We start from the raw sequence: 6,867 nt of genomic DNA, 5'->3' as shown, positions 1-6,867 counted from the left end.
CGCGGCAGGCAGTGCTGGACAACCTCCCTCTGGCTGGAGAGCCTCAGTGCCCGTCTGTGTGTCGCCAGAGTCTGTTTCCCCTCCAGTGCGCTCGGGCCCTGGTTTCCACTGGGGCCTGTGTGCCCCTCCCTGCCGGGGCCCTGGAGCAAGAGCCTGGGCAGGATCCAGCCTGTGGGCTGAGGTGCAGGGGCTGGCAGGTCACAGCCCTGAGGGGGACAGCGGCCCACAGTGTCTGGCCCAGAGACCTGTGTCCTCCAGGCAGTGCAGAGCATGAGGAGTTCCGCTGTGCTGGCTTGTGTTCAGTGGTGTTGGTGGCTGGGGATGGAACCCAGGGGCCTGCACACACGAGGCCAGGGCTCCACCACTGAGCCACCCCAGCCCCATTAATATCATGTTTAACTGACTCGTCATCATCGCGTACATTCAAGGGATTCCATGTGCGATTTGGATACAGGTACACATAGTGGGACGACTGAGGCAGACTAATTAGCATGGGCACACAGTGTTCACGCAGCAGTTTTGTGGTGAGACATAGGAAATTCCCTGTGAAGTTTGCATCATTGCCAACTAGAGTCACTCTGCTGCACCATAGGTCTCAAGACTGTTCCTCGGGCTGCCTGACACTTGGTGCACTTGGCCACATCCCCTCCACAACTCCAGGCTCTGGTTCGGCTGCCCTCGCTCCTGCCAGGCAGACTCCACACACAAGGGAGATCTGCAGAGCCTCTCTGTGCCCCATGTTCTAACTTAGCATGTCCTCCAGGTGGTCCCTGTTGTCACAAATGACAGGATTGGGGCTGCCGATGGCTCAGCAGCGTTCCATGGAACCCTACCACATTTCATTACGTGCTCATCTGACTCTGGGCACTGAGGCTGATTGCTTATCTTGGCATTGTGAAGAGAGCTGAGGTCACCCCATTCACTGTCCTAGACTATTTATAGACGTCCATGCAAGCAGGCTTTCCCCCAGTGATGTACAAGTGTGATGTGTGTGAGCAGCTGCTGAATTTCCCAGGTCGGATTCCATAAACAACAAAGACACTCACTTTATACAAGATAGTGTTTATTTAAATAATAATATAGAAGCAATAGCAAAAGCAAAAATGCAAATGCAAGAGTGAGAGAAGAATATATGGCACCAGATCCAGGAAACACCCAACACCTGAAGCCATGTACCTGGGGAGTCCCAGGGAAGCTTTTCAGGTCCCAGCTGGAAGCCCCAGGCAGAATGTCTTTCCATGGGTTAGACGCCAAACTCCTATTCCCAGGGGGGCTCCTGAAATACAAGTCAGAACAGAAAGCTGTGTTCCAGCAACCTGCATCACCTGGTATGCCCTCGAGGACACTTCATGTCCCCAAAGACTGGCCAGAACCTGGAAGGGAGGAAGGGATGGTCTCCAGATACCTGATTGACTCAGTTCTCCTGGGAGAGTCACACCCAAGCAGAAGGCAGCAATCTGTAGATGCTCCATCAAGGGTGTGGGAAGGTCTTAGCAGGCACATGTAGAGGGAAGATCTTTCATGCTTTCCTTAGCCTTTGACCCCCTGAGACCCTCAGCAGAGGATTCCTGGAAGGGATCGCTCTCCTCCATGCAGGAATGCACCTGCTGGTTGCCAAAGGGGGTGCAGAGAAGGGAGCTCTGCTTGTCCAGCTAGTCAGGGGTTCTGTTGGGATGCAGGCTCTGTTCAGCATCCAGCCAGCTCCCTGGAGATGATGCTGACTGAGTAGGAGGCACAGGGTGTGTTCTTACCTACAAGGGCACGTTAAAGCCTCAGCTTCCCGTGACTAGGCAAAGTCTCCATAGAGAAGAACCAAGGTCCTCAGACTCTGTCTAGAGCTCCAGGACCTAATTTGCTTTTTCTAGGAGGGTCAAGATTCCTTTGTCCAGGTTTGTCCAGGATCTTCCTTCTAGTCCACTCAGGCCCTGATTCTGATGTGTTCTGGAAATCCTAATAAAGTGCATTTCCCCGTTCTCCATGTGTTTGGGTCTTGTTTGGTGAAGCAGCACCACCTTATCAAAGCCCGATGACCCTGTGCTCACATTGGTTTTCCCCCCACAAACTTCCACATGGACTGGGGTGGGGGTGCCTGTAGAACTGGCTAATGGAACATTCCGGGGACAATTGGAGGCAGCCAGTGTGCCTTCCCTGGTGGATGGGGAGGCATGGGTGTCGCGCAGTGGCTTAGCCACACACAGGGTGGGTTCTGCTTTAACTGGGTGACTGCTCAAGGCCAGGGACACCTCTAGTCCTGGACTGTCCCTGCGCCCATCCCACCTGCCCTCCACCTGATCACTAGTGGAATCCGGCAGCAGGGCCCTTCCTGCCTTCTGTAACGCAGCACTGCACATTTGCTGTCTCCCCGTGGAGTGTTTGATCCCCATGGTGGAACAGGCCACCCGAAGAGGGCACAATATCCCCTGAGAACAAGGGACACGGGTGGCCCGGACAGCTGGGAGCCCAGACCTGGGGTGGTCATGAGGTAGAACACCCCATTTTCCTGACAGGAAGCAGGTGACCTCCCTGGGCAGTGAAGGCTGAAACCCTGGCGGGGGCAGCAGGGCACATGGCTGAGGGAGACCCTGGGGTTGGGCAGCGGAGGTCTTTCTGGGGTTGATCTGAACCAAGGGGCTTGAGCCACCCACAGCCCCCAGCCTCCCTGGTGTGCCTCTCGGATACCCGATTCCATGTCCAAGACCCCAGTTCAGCACCAGCTGGCCGATACCCAGCTCTACTGGCCCTTCCACAAGACTCAGGGCTGTGGGGAGGCCTGCACCTGGCAGCACGCCTGAGAATCGGATCCCTGACAGCCCAGGCTTTGTGGACGTGGTCACAGCCCTAGGTCCTGCCTGGGAGCCTGCTGAGGTGCCGGGCCTGTGATCCAGGGCTTCAGAGACTGAGCAGAGAGGCTGGCAGGCTCAAGGCCAGGTTCAGCAATTAGCAAGACCCCGTCTCTAGAGAGAACAGAGCTGCGTGTGCCAGTGTCCAGCGTTGCCTGGCATGGGGGGCCCCGGGCTCCACCCCATGCTGCAAAGGGGGAAGGAAGCTCACAGACCCCGGGAAGAGAGGCATGGCCGCAGGGCCAGGGGGCTGCCTGATGCAGGGTGGCCAGGGAGAGCCACCATTCGGTGCTGCCCGCTGACATTCAACTTTCAGGTACACAGTGGATGATTTTTTTTTTTTCAGGAAGTCTGTCCCACATAATTGCACTCCAGGGACATGCTTATGCAAAGGACGGTTTGTAGTTTGAGGGAATCCATCCTGTGGCACACATGTGGGACTTTATTTTCTGCACCAGGAACTTTCTGGTGCTGGACGAGCCCTAACAACCACAGAGCTGCATCCTTAAGCTATTGTGTTCTTTTTTTAAAAAACTGGAAATTGAGATCCAAGATGGCAGACTAGAGGAAGGCTGCGTTCCTTGTTGCTCCATAACTCGGGTTTCAAGCAGAGGATATCTGTTTCTCGGTGAGGTAGTTTTTGCTTGTTATTGATCCCCTGCTGTTTACCCAATTTGTCCACTGTGATCACCTGCAGTCTGCCAGCATATCGACTGCTTTTTGAATGCAGATTGCTCACTGTCTGTTGCCTATCATCCGCCATTTGCCTGTCTCTTGCTTGCCCATTGCCCGTCTTTCACCCACCCGTCACCCACACCCAAGGTCCACTTGCCAATCATTTGCTGGTAGCCAGAAGACTGACTGCAGACCACCAGTGGAGCACCAGCTGCCTGCTGTTGCCTGGAAGTCCACTGTCACACATGGCTGCCGACATTTTGAGACAACAGCCAGGACCTGTAGGACCCCCGGCTGGATTGAACAAGCCCCGTCTCCAGAAACCCTCAGCCTGAAGGACCACTCCTTGCCTCTAGGACCCCTGCTGGACCAACCGCACCCTGCATCCAGGACCTCCAGCCAACCACATCCACACCCCGAGCTGCAGCTCCCCATTTGCCAACACATTTGGAAGCCAGAGCGGCCATCTTGGATAATCCTGGAAGCTGTATCTCCCATCTTTAGGTGGGGCAAATCCCATCCTGAGATGCCTGCTGGAGACTTGAAGTTCATTGTCAGGTACCTCTCATGCATCAGGCTACTGAAGACTGGGAGGTTTGAATGCTATATGAGTGTTACAGTCATATGTCTCTATTCAAAAATTTTAAATTTTTATTTCTTTATTTTTATTGCTCTATTTTCCTTTTGTTTACCTGTTTCCTCAGAGTCTCTTTCTCCCTTTTCTCATGCTAACAACCAACTTATTTTTATTACACATTCACTCTTTCTACGATATAGAACTTCTATATATTCTTTTCTTATCCCATTAACAGCTACATCCTACACCCTTCCACATCCTCTTTGTCCTCCATTAGAAACTGTAGACCTTATTGCAAATCTATTTGTTATACTGAAGATAATAATTGAACTCATTCTGTTTATTATGACAATATTGTTAATGTACTCATAGGGGCTATTTGGTCTAGGGTTGCATACTGTCTGAACTGGGCACTGCTATATCGATCTCCCCCTTAAAGAAAAGGTTTTGGAAACCTATAGGGCCACTATAAGCCTATAGGGGGGAAACTGCAATACCCCAGATCTCCACTGCTAGAGGAGAGGATACATGAACAACATGGAAAAACAAGGGAAGAAAATGATCCAAACAAATCTAGATTCTATATTAATAGAATCCAATGACAGTATGGTAGAAAAAATGTCAGAAAAGGACTTCAGATTATACATGATTAAGATGATTTGTGAAGCAAAGGATGAGATAAGAGAGCAAATGCAGGCAATGAATGATAATACCAACAAGCAGTTGAAAGAGCAACTGCAGGAAGCAAAAGATCATTTCAACAAAGAAATAGAGATTCTCAAAAAAAAAAAAAAAAAAAATCCTTGAAATGAAGGAAACAATAAGCCAAATAAAAAACTCAATGGAAAGCATCACCAAAAGACCAGATCACTTGGAAGACAGAACCTCAGACAATGAAGACAAAATATTTAATCCTGAAAATAAAGTTCCCCAAACAGAGAAGATGGTAAGAAATCTTGAACGGTATCTCCAAGAACTATGGGACATCATGAAAACACCAAGTTTAAGAATTATTGGGATTAAGGAAGGCACAGAGATACAAACCAAAGTAATGAACCACATATTTAATGAAATAATATCAGAAAATTTCCCAAACCTGAAGAATGAAATGGAAAATTAAATACAAGAGGCTTACAGAACACCAAATGCACAAAATCACAACAGATCCACACCAAGGCACATTATAATGAAAATGCCTAACATCCAAAATAAAGATAGGATTTTGAAAGCCACGAGAGAAAAGCATCAGATTACATATAGGGGGAGACCAATACAGATAGCAGCAGATTTCTCAGCCCAGACTCTAAAGGCTAGAAGGGCCTGGAACAACATATTTCAAGATCTGAAAGAACATGGTTGCCAACCAAGCAAAACTAACCTTCAGATTTGAAGACGAAATAAAATCCTTCCATGATAAACAAAAGTTAAAAGAATTTACAAATAGAAAGCCTGAGTTACAGAATATTATCAGCAAAATATTCCATGAGGAGGAAATGAAAAACAACAATGGAGGTCAGCAAAGGGAGGAACTACCTTAAAGGAAAAATCAATCAAAGGAGAAACTAAGTCGTTAAAAAACAAAAATAAGCCCAAATGACTGGGAATACAAATCATATCTCAACAATAACCCTGAACATTAATGGCCTAAACTCATCAATCAAATGACATAGACTGGCAGAATGGGTTAAAAAGAAAGACCCAACAATATGCTGCCTGCAAGAGACTCATCTCATAGAAAAAGACATCCACAGACTAAAGGTGAAAGGATGGGAAAAAAAACCTACCACGCACATGGACTCAGTAAAAAACACGGGGGTTTCCATCCTTATATCAGATAAAGTGGACTTCAAGCCAAAGTTAGTCAGAAGGGATAAAGAAGGACATTTCATACTGCTTAAGGGAACCATAAATCAGGAAGACATACCGATAGTAAATATTTATGCCCCAAACAATGGTGCATCCATGTACATCAAACAAATCCTTCTCAATTCCAGGAATCAAATAGACCACAACACAATAATTCTGGGTGACTTTAACACACCGCTGTCACCACTGGATAGATCTTCCAAACAAAAACCAACCAAAGAAACCATAGAGCTGAATGACATAATCAATAACCTATACTTAATAGACATATATAGAATATTCTATCCATCAATGAGTGAATACACTTTCTTCTCAGCAGCATGGAACCTTCTCAAAAATAGACCATATGTTATGCCACAAAGCAGCCCTTAGGAAATGCAAAAAAATAGAGATACGGCCTTGTGTTCTATCAGATCATAATGGACTGAGAGTACAAATCATTGACAAAATAAAAAACAGAAATTACTCCAACACCTGGAGACTAAATAATATGATATTGAATGAACATGGATAACAGAAAACATCAGTGAGGAGATTAAAAAATTCTTAGGAGTAAATGAGAATGATAATACAACATATCAAAATCTCTGGGACACTATGAAAGTGGTACTAAGAGAAAAATTCATTGCATGGAGCACATTCAAGAAAAGAATAAAGAGTCTACAACTAAATGACCTAAAGTTACAGCTCAAAGCCCTAGAAAAAGAAGAACAGAACAACATCAAAAGTAGTAGAAGACAGGAAATAATTAAAATCAGAGCTGAAATCAATGAAATTGAAACAAAAGAAACAATTCAAAAAATTGACAAAACAAAAAGTTGGTTCTTTGAAAAAGTAAACAAAATAGACAAACCCTTAGCCACACTAACAAAGAGAAGGAGAGGAAACTCATATTACTAAAATTCATGA

This window comes from Sciurus carolinensis, chromosome 16 (assembly GCF_902686445.1).
Source record: "Sciurus carolinensis chromosome 16, mSciCar1.2, whole genome shotgun sequence".
Taxonomy (NCBI): Eukaryota; Metazoa; Chordata; class Mammalia; order Rodentia; family Sciuridae; genus Sciurus; species Sciurus carolinensis.
Note: the sequence above shows the minus strand (reverse complement) of the source record.